Genomic DNA, 11,547 nt, shown 5'->3' with positions numbered 1-11,547 from the left:
AAATCATTTTGCTTTAGGATCTGGAATACTTCACTCCATGTTCTTCTTGACTTTATCGTTTGTGCTGAGAAGTCTGCTGTGATTCTGATAGGTTTTCCTTTATAAGTGATTTGTCTTTTCTCTCTGACAGCTTTTAATAATCTATTCTTGTGTTGGATTTCTGGGATGGTGACTATTATATGTCTGGGTGTAGTTTTATTTTGGTTATGACTGTTTGGCGTTCTATATGCTTCACTGATCCTGATGTCAGTTTCTGATCTCATGCTTGGGAAATTTTCAGCTATTACTTCTCTAAATATCCTCCTGACATCCTTCATGTTGTCTCCCTCTCTTTCATTAATCCCTATCATTCTTATGTTATTCTTCTTTGCATCGTCTTGCAGTTGTTGAATTGTTGTTTCCTGGTTCCTTGTTATTTTCAAAAGATCTTTCCTTTCCTGTTCACTAGCTGCAATCCTGTCTTCAAGGTCTGAAATTCTATCTTCACTTTCATTAAGGCGGTTTTTACAACTTTCAGTGGAGTTTTTTATTTCCTGTATATCTCTGTGCATCTGCATTATGTATTCTGTTTGTTTCTTATATTGCTCGTCTAGGGATTCTATCTTTTTGTTTAGTTCCTCCAATTTTTTATCTGTGTTTTCTTTAGATATATTTAGAATCTCTTTCATTTCTTTTATCATTTCTTCTTTTATCTGGGAGATTATTTCGAGTTTGAATTTCTTTAAAGCTTCCTGGAGTTGCTTGTCAATTTCAGTGGCTATTGTGTCCGATATATGAGGTGGATGGGATATATTTTCTTCTATATACATCGCTCCTAGGGTTTCTTGAGATGGGCTGGAGGTTTGAAGTTGTAATTTGGTCTTTCGTTTTGTCATTTTCCTATATTTCTGTGTTTCAAGTGTTATTTGAAAGCTTCCTCAGGATCTGTTGAAAATCCCCTTCTATGTTTGGAGCTACTGGGACTCTGGCGCCGCGCTACTCCAAGCCATTAGGCCTACAGAACCAGTGGCCCTCCTCTGCCTGCTCAGAACTCCGCAGTTCCAGACAAGCTGGGCCTCAGGGACACTGTGCGCCCACCTGCCCCTGGAAGCTCCACAGTTCTTCAATCGCAGCCGGGTTAGGGTACTCACCACAGGCCGCAGTGCTTCAGGAACCTGTGGACCCTCCCTGGTTGCAGAGATATCCACAGTCCTCCAGACACGCAGAGAGGCCAGTGAGGGCACCCCAGATCTGCCCAGCTCCGCCTCTGCAGACCTATGGCCAGGCGCGGCAGCTAAACAGGCTGGGCTAGGCTGGTAGTGTGGGCCAGCCCACCTATCGGGAGCTCAGCAGGTCTCCAAATGAAGCCGGCAATGGGGAGGCTGATGTGGAAGCCTCAAACCCACCTCTCTCCTTCACTGCACCTGGAAGCCTGAGGGAACTCCAGCAGTCTGGGCGCAGAAATCCAGAGTCCTCCAGACACGCAGAGAGGCCAGTGAGGGCACCCCAGATCTGCCCAGCTCCTCCTCTGCAGACCTATGGCCAGGCGCAGCAGCTAAACAGGCTGGGCTAGGCTGGTAGTGTGGGCCAGCCCACCTATCGGGAGCTCAGCAGGTCTCCAAATGAAGCCGGCAATGGGGAGGCTGATGTGGAAGCCTCAAACCCACCTCTCTCCTTCACTGCACCTGGAAGCCTGAGGGAACTCCAGCAGTCTGGGCGCAGAAATCCAGAGTCCTCCAGACACGCAGAGAGGCCAGTGAGGGCACCCCAGATCTGCCCAGCTCCTCCTCTGCAGACCTATGGCCAGGCGCGGCAGCTAAACAGGCTGGGCTAGGCTGGTAGTGTGGGCCAGCCCACCTATCGGGAGCTCAGCAGGTCTCCAAATGAAGCCGGCAATGGGGAGGCTGATGTGGAAGCCTCAAACCCACCTCTCTCCTTCACTGCACCTGGAAGCCTGAGGGAACTCCAGCAGTCTGGGCGCAGAAATCCAGAGTCCTCCAGACACGCAGAGAGGCCAGTGAGGGCACCCCAGATCTGCCCAGCTCCTCCTTTGCCAAAAATCTTTTGTTTTCCTTGAGTTCCGTTTTTTTAAGTCAGCTATGAGAAGATTACTGAAGGAACATCAGCTGGTTATACGTGAGATGAACCACCAGTGGTAGGTGCTGGGAAATATATCACATTCTGAATCTAAAGGTCACTCCTTGAGAATTAATACTACTAATAAACAGTACAGAAGGCTCTTTATTCATTTTACGTTAGTGACTTGAAACCAGGTTTGTTAAACAGCTCACTGTAGCTGACAGTGAATGTTTAGCAGGAATGCGTACCAGGCTCTCATAATGTTATCCCCAAGTACAGTATGACTAAGGCATCCTACATTTAGCAGCACCTCTTTCTAACATCAAGTTAAAAGAGAAATAGAGAAAGAACGTAGGAAGAACTGCAGTGGTTTTGACAAACGATTAAGTACACTTCTACAAAGGAGTATCTGAAGAGTAAGCCTTTGCCCTGTGAAGACTGTGTGTCATTCCACATATGCTTGGGGTCATTTCTTCTTTTGTGGCTTCACTACGTCCTGTTTACACACTGACCCACTGGTAGTCTTCACATGCTGGCGTAAATGTTCTGTATCAAATCCCTCATGGAGTTATTTGGTGAATAGTCTGGTTTGCACTAACACGTCTGCAGTAATGTGAGAAACTTAAGAATCAGGCACAAAATTAAGAAGACAGACTCTTATTAGCACTGTCTGTGGCTGCTTTGCTTTGTTCTGTTTTTTGGTACGGGGACTCACACTCAGGACCTTGCACTACCGGGCGGCCGCTGTGCCCCTGAGCTGTATCCCTGGCTCTTAGCACGGCCTGTTGAAAGGGGTTAATGGTAGCAGCAAGGAGGATCCATACTGGTTGTATTTAGATGGGAAATAACACATGAGGAGAAGGGTTGGACTGATGATCAACATCTTATGGTGAGAGTTTACGCAAAATGTTATATAAAAGCAATTTTAGTTGAAATGTGGTTACAGTTTTCTGATAAGGTAAAATTTTGCCAGAAATTAATGACTGTTTTTATACTCTGTAGTCGTATAGACAGTAGTGAGATAACTGGTTCTAAGAGAAATTTTTCATATATTAGCTTGTAAAACACTATGTATAACTCACTTTTTAAATTTTATTGTCTTCAGTGTGGAAAAATCATTAAAAATGTGAAACTTTTAAAAGTCCAAGAATATTGGACAAGAACCTGGGGCGGTCAGAGTAAGCAAGACATGGTGACACCATAAGCAGTTATTTGAGGAATGGAGATGGTGTTCTAGGTTTCCCTTCAGAGTAGATGCGTGATGTTGGAAAATATTATTTGACTCACTCTAAGTCTCCCCATTTTGTCCTGGTACCGCCTGAAGAGCAGAAATGTTGGTTAGAAGAAGCACTTCTGTGTTCTTACAGACAGGGAAGCTGGTCAAGCTGGTGATGTGGAGGAACAGCAGGTAACTGGGGGGTGCGCAGCAGGAACAGTAGGCAAGGTTAGAGAAGGGGCTGGGAGGAGTTAGGAAACAATTCCATAAGCGTGTAATCGTCTCTTACTAAAACAAATACTTGAACACAAAGATTGTACCTTTCCAGTGAGACCCTCATGGTACAAATCACCTGTAGTTACACAATAACAAGGAGACAGCAGATAAACTTTCCTCGTTACCTGTGGCAGAAGGCTCCCTTGCATTCTCTGACTGCTCAACAAGTTGGCAAAACAGCACACAGCACAATTACGTACAAAGCCAGGAGGGCGGAATTCTAGATTTCAGTCTCTTAGCTCTTCATTAATCTTCAGCATTCCACTTACACACTTATGCACAGACACACATGCACGTGCATACACTGGGGCCAGTGCTGTGACTATCAGGCACTAGCTACTAAGAACACATTTCTCACAATCAGTGTGAAATGCATGGAATAGAACAATGTGAGGAGTTTGGTTATATTAACATAATGTATGGTTAGAATTATAAACACAAGGATGGTACAATGTTCAGAAATGGAAACTTTTCAAATCAAGCAGTCACACATATTTACAATATATACAGGCTTTCTAGTGGAGCAGAGAGAATGTCTAGGCAATGTTATTGCAGATTTTCCTGAATGTGGGCATCTCTAGTCCCTGTAATTCATAAAGTAAATCTGCTGACTTGGCATTAAGACTAAAATCTTGTGATCAAATATATATTGTAATAGGTTTGCAGAAATAACATTTACAAACTGTACAGTACACGTACGAGGACATAGAAAATAGATTCTAACTTTATGATCCCATTTATGTAAGGCAAGACTGAATCTGTTCCTAGTTTAGTCAGCCAGAGGTACAAGCAAGAAACAGTGGTCCATGAATAAATAAATGAATATGCTCATCAGGTATCTCAGTATTAAAAATCTGGAGAAACAAATTCCACTTTTGATCTGTGTTACTTCTCGATTGCTGGATACACCTATATTTCTTGAAACACTAACATTGTTGGGATGGCAGATTTTTCCCAAGTAACAGCTACCCAAACCAGTTTCTGAAGGGTCTAGTGTAAAACCAGAGGACTGCAGCTGCACCAGGCAAATGTGTATAGCACTTAGGAAAATCAAAATGGAAATTAATGCTCTTAATTTCATGCCATTGCTATTGAAGCAACAGCAATACAAAATATACAAGACGGGTCACATGACTGAGGGTAGACTTGAAAAGTTTTGTTTGAGTGTGCTGTTATACAAGACTCAGGAAAAAGCACAAAAAGGCAAAGGTCATTGGCGGACGTAACCATCCCTATTTCACTCCCCAGCCTCGTTCCGTTTTTTGGATATTCCTTCTCCATCCTTGTCACAGTAGCGATCCTTGATTTGTGATGGCTCTGCAGTTCGTTGCACTCATTGTGGTCCTGCTCTCGATCTATGTCCCTGGAGCAGTGTCGAGATTCTCTGTGTCTGTGGTCACTGCTCCCGTGGGTCTCATCTCGGTGGTTGTGATCACAATGTGGGGCATAGTGGTCCATGTGTTCACAGGAATAATCTTTTGGCTGCAAGTAAGCAGAGTCTCCACTCTCCTGAGTTTCAGAGTCAAATGTCTCTTGCCTGGAGAGGCCTTGACTCATACTGCTGTGATGTTTGTGATGTGGGGCTGAGGAGGAGGAATAAGGTGGGATTTTTTGACAGGTCCCAAGCAAGATTCTTCTTCAGGTTGGGAAGCTGACCAATCAGGAGTGGAGCAATCAGTCACCTGATCACCTGGAGAACCCTGGTAACAAAAGGAACATAACTGGGCTGACCTTGGGCTTAACCAAGGTCAGAGTATAAAGAACTAAGTGGTCATCGTGCAAAGACATTCAAGTGTAGTCCTTTGAAAGGATCTAAAATGCTGAAATGAAGTCTAGTGTAGCTCAGTTGCTTAATTCCTTTAATATCCAGTGGCATTAGTACGGTTTGTATTGTGTTATGTTGGGCTTTATTAAGTGCCTGAAACAGTACACATAGTAATCAGTTTATTTTATTATTAAGAATAAGTGAAGAAGGGTTACTGCTCTATTACATATTCTTTTGTTGAAATACACATGCAAGAGATTTTTCTATACGTGAACATAAACTTTCCTACCTCTGCTTGAACATAGATTAACAAAAACCACAACTAAAATAAAATGCATGTGTGACACTTGACATGGAACATCACTCCTCCAGGACCTTTACAGACACTGTTTAATCCAGTAACCTAGGAGATAAGGTGATCTCAAGGAAAAAAAAGACAAAAGATGAGACAGTTACAACAGATTGTAATTATTGCTAGGGTGTCCTTACTGTTCTTAAGGCCAGCAAGCCAAGAAGTAAGTTCACCTGAATTGTACATGCAGTTTCAGGTGGATCCAGGCCTTGAATGCAGACAGTTTACTGTCTCAAGGACCACACAGTTAGTTTTAAAAGTCTGTAGTATCGGGCTAGGGATTTAGCTCAGTGGCATAAGTGCCTGCTTGACAACTGAAAGTCGTGAGTATGATCTCTAGGACAAAAAAAAAAAGTCCATAATATGTTGTATTTATTGTGCTTTCTTAGATGTACAACACACTGTGAATATTGTTACCAAGTGATTCATGATGTGAGCCATACTTTCAATACTATTAAGATACTGGAGCATGCACCAAGCTGGCTGTCTGGGCTTGGAACCCAGTGGTGTCACCTGTAGCTTCTCTGTGAAGATTAAGAAAGAACTGCCCTTACCTGTGAATTAGAGAGTAGGGTGGCACTGATGGGCAGAGCTGAGGTGGCTAAGGAAAGGACTGGGGAGGATGCTGCTGGGAGGGTGGGTGGCCTTCCAGTAGGCCTCCAGTTAGTTGGCCAGGTGATCACAAGCGTCCTCAAGCTGCTTCTCATCCAAAATCACATCAAACAACTCCTGTGCTGGGAAACACTGCAGAGGCAGACTTAAGGCCAGGACCTGCCCCCTTACCTCATAAAAGAGGGAGAGGGTCCAGGGGTCATGAGCTACCTTTGTTTTTACTTGCCCATGCTTATGTGTCCCGCTTAATCCTTTTCTGTTATCAGACTGTCTTGGGCAGCTTTTAAGTGTGTGTTACCACATGTAATCGTTTTGAGCAATGAATGCTTAACCAGAAAGTGAACAGGTGTCAAAATTAACAGGTGTCAACCAGAAAGTGAACCGGTATCACTAAGGGCTTGGCAGTGCAAAAAAGAATTTCAGGGCTGAAAAGCATTGATGGTCTGGTAGAAGAGATGTAAAAAGGGATAAAAATCTGTACAGTACAGGAAGAAGCCTGTTCTCAAAAGTTAATGAGGCACAGTTGGGACATGAAATTTGGCAGAGATGTCTGAAACTTCTGACAATTTGACATGGTCCAAGCTTCACAGTAGTTCATTAGGAAGTGATTCACTTTTCAAGATTTTTTGTAAAAAGCTTATGATAGATTTTAACATACTTCAAGACAATCAGATTGATAGAATCACAACTTTTATGAGAAGGTGAGATGACTGTGCTTGAAAAAAAAGTAGTATAGGTTAGAAGTGCAAGTGTGTTCAGAAGTAAGAATTTGAGTAACTTACAGTTCAGAATTGTTTTTACATGGCCCTCAAGTCAATTTCTTAGATAGTTAATATAGGATGGGCAACTTGCTCCCTGAGATTAGAAGTGAATATAGGTCAGCTTCAAGGAGATTCATCTTATAGATCAAACAAATTCCATGGTCAGGTGTTAAAGTGAGGACAGCACAGGGTACATGCGGAAGTCTTCCCTCTCTGTGGCCCACTCGTGCTCAAAAACACAGGGCCACAGAAGCAAGCAGGATGATTTACTTGTCTGAAACTAATTCCTCTTTAAGTGATGAAGAGTCTGTCCCCTCACTAGCACTTGAATTCTTCTTATATATTGGTATTCAGGCCAGAAGAGTTCTAAAATTGATTTTAACTAGGATGTTGTTCTAGAAAGGCAGGTCACTGATTGCCTTCTCACAGCCTGCCATGACTAGGGTCCTTTTATTTACCTGGATATGTTTAAGAAGTCAGGGGCCCAAGTATGAATGTTTTATTCACAGTCAACATAATCTTAATCATTTATTAATTTTTCTTTCTTAGTCCTCGGGTCTGCCAGTAGATTTTTAGTTCTCTGAGAGAAGACATTTCTATTTTACTCCTTTTCCATGCCTATCATGAATTATGGCACTGCGGCTAAGGGCATACATATGTATTTATAGCTCTACCTCTATACTGATATCTCTAGATAGATATTTATTTAGATACATAGAGGTAGACATTGAATACTTTCACTTTGTCACCATGGATGGTTCCAAGCAGAGTTTTCAGTCTATCACAAGGATGCGAATGGAAGAAGTAAAAGGAATCAAGAGCAGTATTCTTTCATACACTGCAAAGAATTTCCAAAGGTGCATTCTAAACAAATTCAAGGAAAGCCTTTGCAAAGTACATGCTGACATACATGGATAGATACACTGTATGTTGTGTTAATTCAGTAATCTGCTTTCATCGCTGCTCTAGCTGCTGTGATCTTAGGTAAGTTCAGAGTTCTAGTGATGAAAAGTTATTCAAGTTTGAAGGTGTTTCTATTACCAGTTTTTTCACAATGTTTTGTTTTTAGAGCAGAGTAACAAAGTGTTTTGCAAGGATCAGTGAGAGCAGAGAGTGGTGGGTGAAAACTTTCAAACTAACAATCAGGGTTAACCATCACATTGATTTAATCACCTGTGGCCAATGATTAAACCAGTCATGGCAGTAAGATCACCTCTTTAAAAATCCCAAAAAGTAAAGTTCAGGGATCTTCCACGTGTTGAACACCTTGAGGTGGTGCCCCCAAGAGGGAGAAGAAGGAAGTGTCACATTCTTCCACGTGGTGTTCTGGAGTGGTTACCCTTTACAAAAACTGGTGATCTAGGCAGTAAACTGTGTTCTTTGAGCCATCCTACAAATTATCAGGTCTGAGGAAGGAGTTGTAGGAACCTCTGATTTACAGTCAAGTCAGACAGAATTTGTGGGAAACCTAGAAACCCACCAGACAGGACTGGTGTCTGAAGCAGAGTCAGTCTTTTGATCCTGAGCTTTTCAACTGGAAAGTCTGTATTATCTCTAGGTAGGTAGCATCAGACTTGAATTAAATTGTAGGACACAGTCCTGTTACCTATAGGAAACTATAGAATTGTTTAGTGTGCAGAAAATCAAAATCTGGTGCCAAAGTAGCTAACGTATTAGGACAGTAAGAGTTAACAAGAGTTTTTCTTCTAGCTCTGAGCTAATGACGCCAATCCTCAGTTTGATTTTTCATGAGACAAGTTAGATACTTCTCACAATTTAGATCTCAGGTGTCTCCCAAAAAATTCACCCAGAAGTGGGGGTTTGAGACGTAACTGACCAGGTGATCTCTAACCTAATCATTGCATTAATCTATTGATGAGATCATAATTTAATGGCAATGCTGGGAAGTGGTGGAAACGGGAGATGAGGATGACTTGAAGGGAGCAGACACTACAGGCATGACAGTGGCGTGGTATCTGGTTCCTGCCTCTCCTCTGGCTTTTCCATCTCTCTCTTCTGAGCTGCCATGGTGTGAGCAGCTTTCCTCTTCAATGTCCTTCTGCCAAGGTGCTTCTTCCTCCCTGCATCCCTAGAAGCAATGGAGCCATGTGACGTGGACTGAGACCTCTGGGACCAGGAACCAAGATAAATCTTTGAGTTGTTTATGTCAGGTATTTTGTCAAAACAAGAAAAAGCTGACTAACCACAGTACTACTACATTGTGTTTCATAGCTACAAGATGATCCACTCCAGCCTTCTGTCCTATAAGCCATTGTAAGATACATGAAGGAGGTGGTCACAATTCCAGAAAAACAATTCCTCACCTCTGCACAGCCTAAAAACTCACACTGACTAATGGCATCTGGTTTTATGAACCCAAGGAAGCATTGGGCTTGCTGCCAAGAGCGAGACGACCATGGAACCAGAGTCTGCAGTCCCAGAGATGCCTTTCCTCTCAGGCTTCTGGATTCCTTGTATGTTAGATAAGGAATCCACAGAGTGCCCTTCCATTCTAACTGGTCATCTCACAGGTTGCATTCATGTTCACATTTGCAATAATCCCCTACCCCACCATGAGCGCTTCTTATCTAAAAACATAACTATATCTTCCCAGAAGGCCCTTTCTCTATGTGAGCAATTTCAATGAAATAGCTTGAAACATCGTTTCATCTTCTTGACTATTGGAACTACAAAAATCTTTGGCCAGAAAATCCAGCCCTTTCATTTGAAAAATGAAATGCTGAAGCTTAGTAATTTTGTGCCTTGCTAGAGGTCACAGCAGCAGTTCAGCAAGGAGCTGTGCCCGGGGCTCCCAGCTCCTTGTCCAGTGCGTTCTCCAGTTACACCTGACCATGGCTTCACACATGAAAGCCCAAGTGAAAGCTGTGCAAATTACTTTTAACTTTAGATGGCAGCTCTTAATTGATATGCCACAGCCAGAAAAAGATAAGCATTTTTAAGAAGTCAGAACAACCGTAACAGCAGTCCCCTTCCCACTTTAGCTATTTAAGGCAAATTACATCAGTTGTCTGTGTACCTGATAGGAAAAGGTACCCATTTCTGGCATCAGCTGAGAATTGCCTGTTGGGCTGAGACACTAATAAGCCCATAGACTGTTCCTAGGAAAATGCATTGTGTGTGTCATTGAGGCTATTTTCAGCCTTGCTGCCTTGAATTGATTGTAAACCAGCACTGGTGATACTGAATTTAAGTGTGATTTCAGGGAAGGATGGAGAAAGTGTAGCATTTTTAGGATTTGGATCATGGCAATATGCTTTCAAAGGCAGTGATAAATCTGTAGACTTTTTTGAGACTTTCTAGAAGTCCTTTGAATAATAAATGAAATATTACCTTTCCACTCATCAGTTGATCTTATGTTAAGGAGAAATAATACTGCTGGAAACATGCACTGATTGTCATTTCACATACCATGCAATACTGCTGGGTATGTGTCTGTCCAAAAACCTGTGGCCCTCTTGGAAGGTGGTGGGGGGTGTAAGAGATGGGGAGGGAGGGCGGTCATGGCACCAGCACTGAATTCTCAAGGCCGTTACCCAACTGTGCTCAGCACTTTTTGTTTAAGGATTCAGGAGAGCATTATGTATGTTTCCACAGAATTTTTTTTTTTTTGAGACACTCTCTACACTATGAGTTCAAGCTGACCATGAGCTGAATTTGTAGCCCAGGTTGGCCTGGAACTGGCAACGATTCTCTCACCTCAACTACCCAAGTGCAGAAATTACAGATGTGCACCACCATGCCTGGCCCACCAAAACACAAAATGTATTTGTTAACAGCAGTCAAGACCAATTATCTATAAATCTCATTTCCAAAGCACCTAAATGAAACCTTGTCGACCTCAAGCTTGGCTATACACTATCTATAGAACTTGCATTATTATTTTATTTTATTGGCACAAAGAATTGAAGCCAGTGTCTTCACACTGAGATACATCCCTAGCCTTTTTTATTTTTTATTTGCTTGAGACAGGGTATTGCTAAATTGCCCAGGCTAGGTTCAGACTTAGAATCTTCTTGGCTCCGCCTTGCAGAGCACTGAGATTACAGGTGTGCACACCATACCTTGCTTTTTGTTTTCTTTTTGTTTCTTCTGAGTTCTGGGGATCAAACCCACAGCCTTGCATTCTACCAACAAATTACACCCCAACCCAAAAAATCTGATGCTCAGTCCTCTTGCCTACAGATTGATTTAGTGTTTGAGGTGAGTTCATATTAAAGGTATCTTGCTTGCTGATTTATCCGTTCCACATCCAGAACCTGCTTTCAGGGCTCATACCTTGTGAATTCATTCACTCCTTTCATTACTCAAAAAAAAAGAAAACATGCTGGTGGGCATTAACAGTAGGGAATTATACAGTAGGCAGAGATTCAAAGATAAACATGTAGCCAAGAATGGTAATGCAGTCCTGTAACCCCAGCAACTTGGAGACTTGGGTGGGAGAATCACAAGTTGAAGGCCAGCATGGGCAAATTAGTGAGACCCCATC

General features: G+C 42.5%; 1 pseudogene; it reads right to left on the bottom strand.

Annotated features, from left to right (window-relative positions):
* Positions 1-4,167: 4,167 nt before the first annotated feature.
* On the bottom strand, positions 4,168-5,289 carry LOC134473611 (voltage-dependent L-type calcium channel subunit beta-2-like; annotated as a pseudogene).
* Positions 5,290-11,547: the final 6,258 nt, after the last annotated feature.

Source organism: Cavia porcellus, unplaced genomic scaffold, assembly GCF_034190915.1.
Source record: "Cavia porcellus strain 051 isolate PalLab524CR breed Dunkin Hartley unplaced genomic scaffold, mCavPor4.1 scaffold_27, whole genome shotgun sequence".
Classification (NCBI taxonomy): domain Eukaryota; kingdom Metazoa; phylum Chordata; class Mammalia; order Rodentia; family Caviidae; genus Cavia; species Cavia porcellus.
Note: the sequence above shows the minus strand (reverse complement) of the source record. Positions and strands in the feature narration are given on the sequence as shown.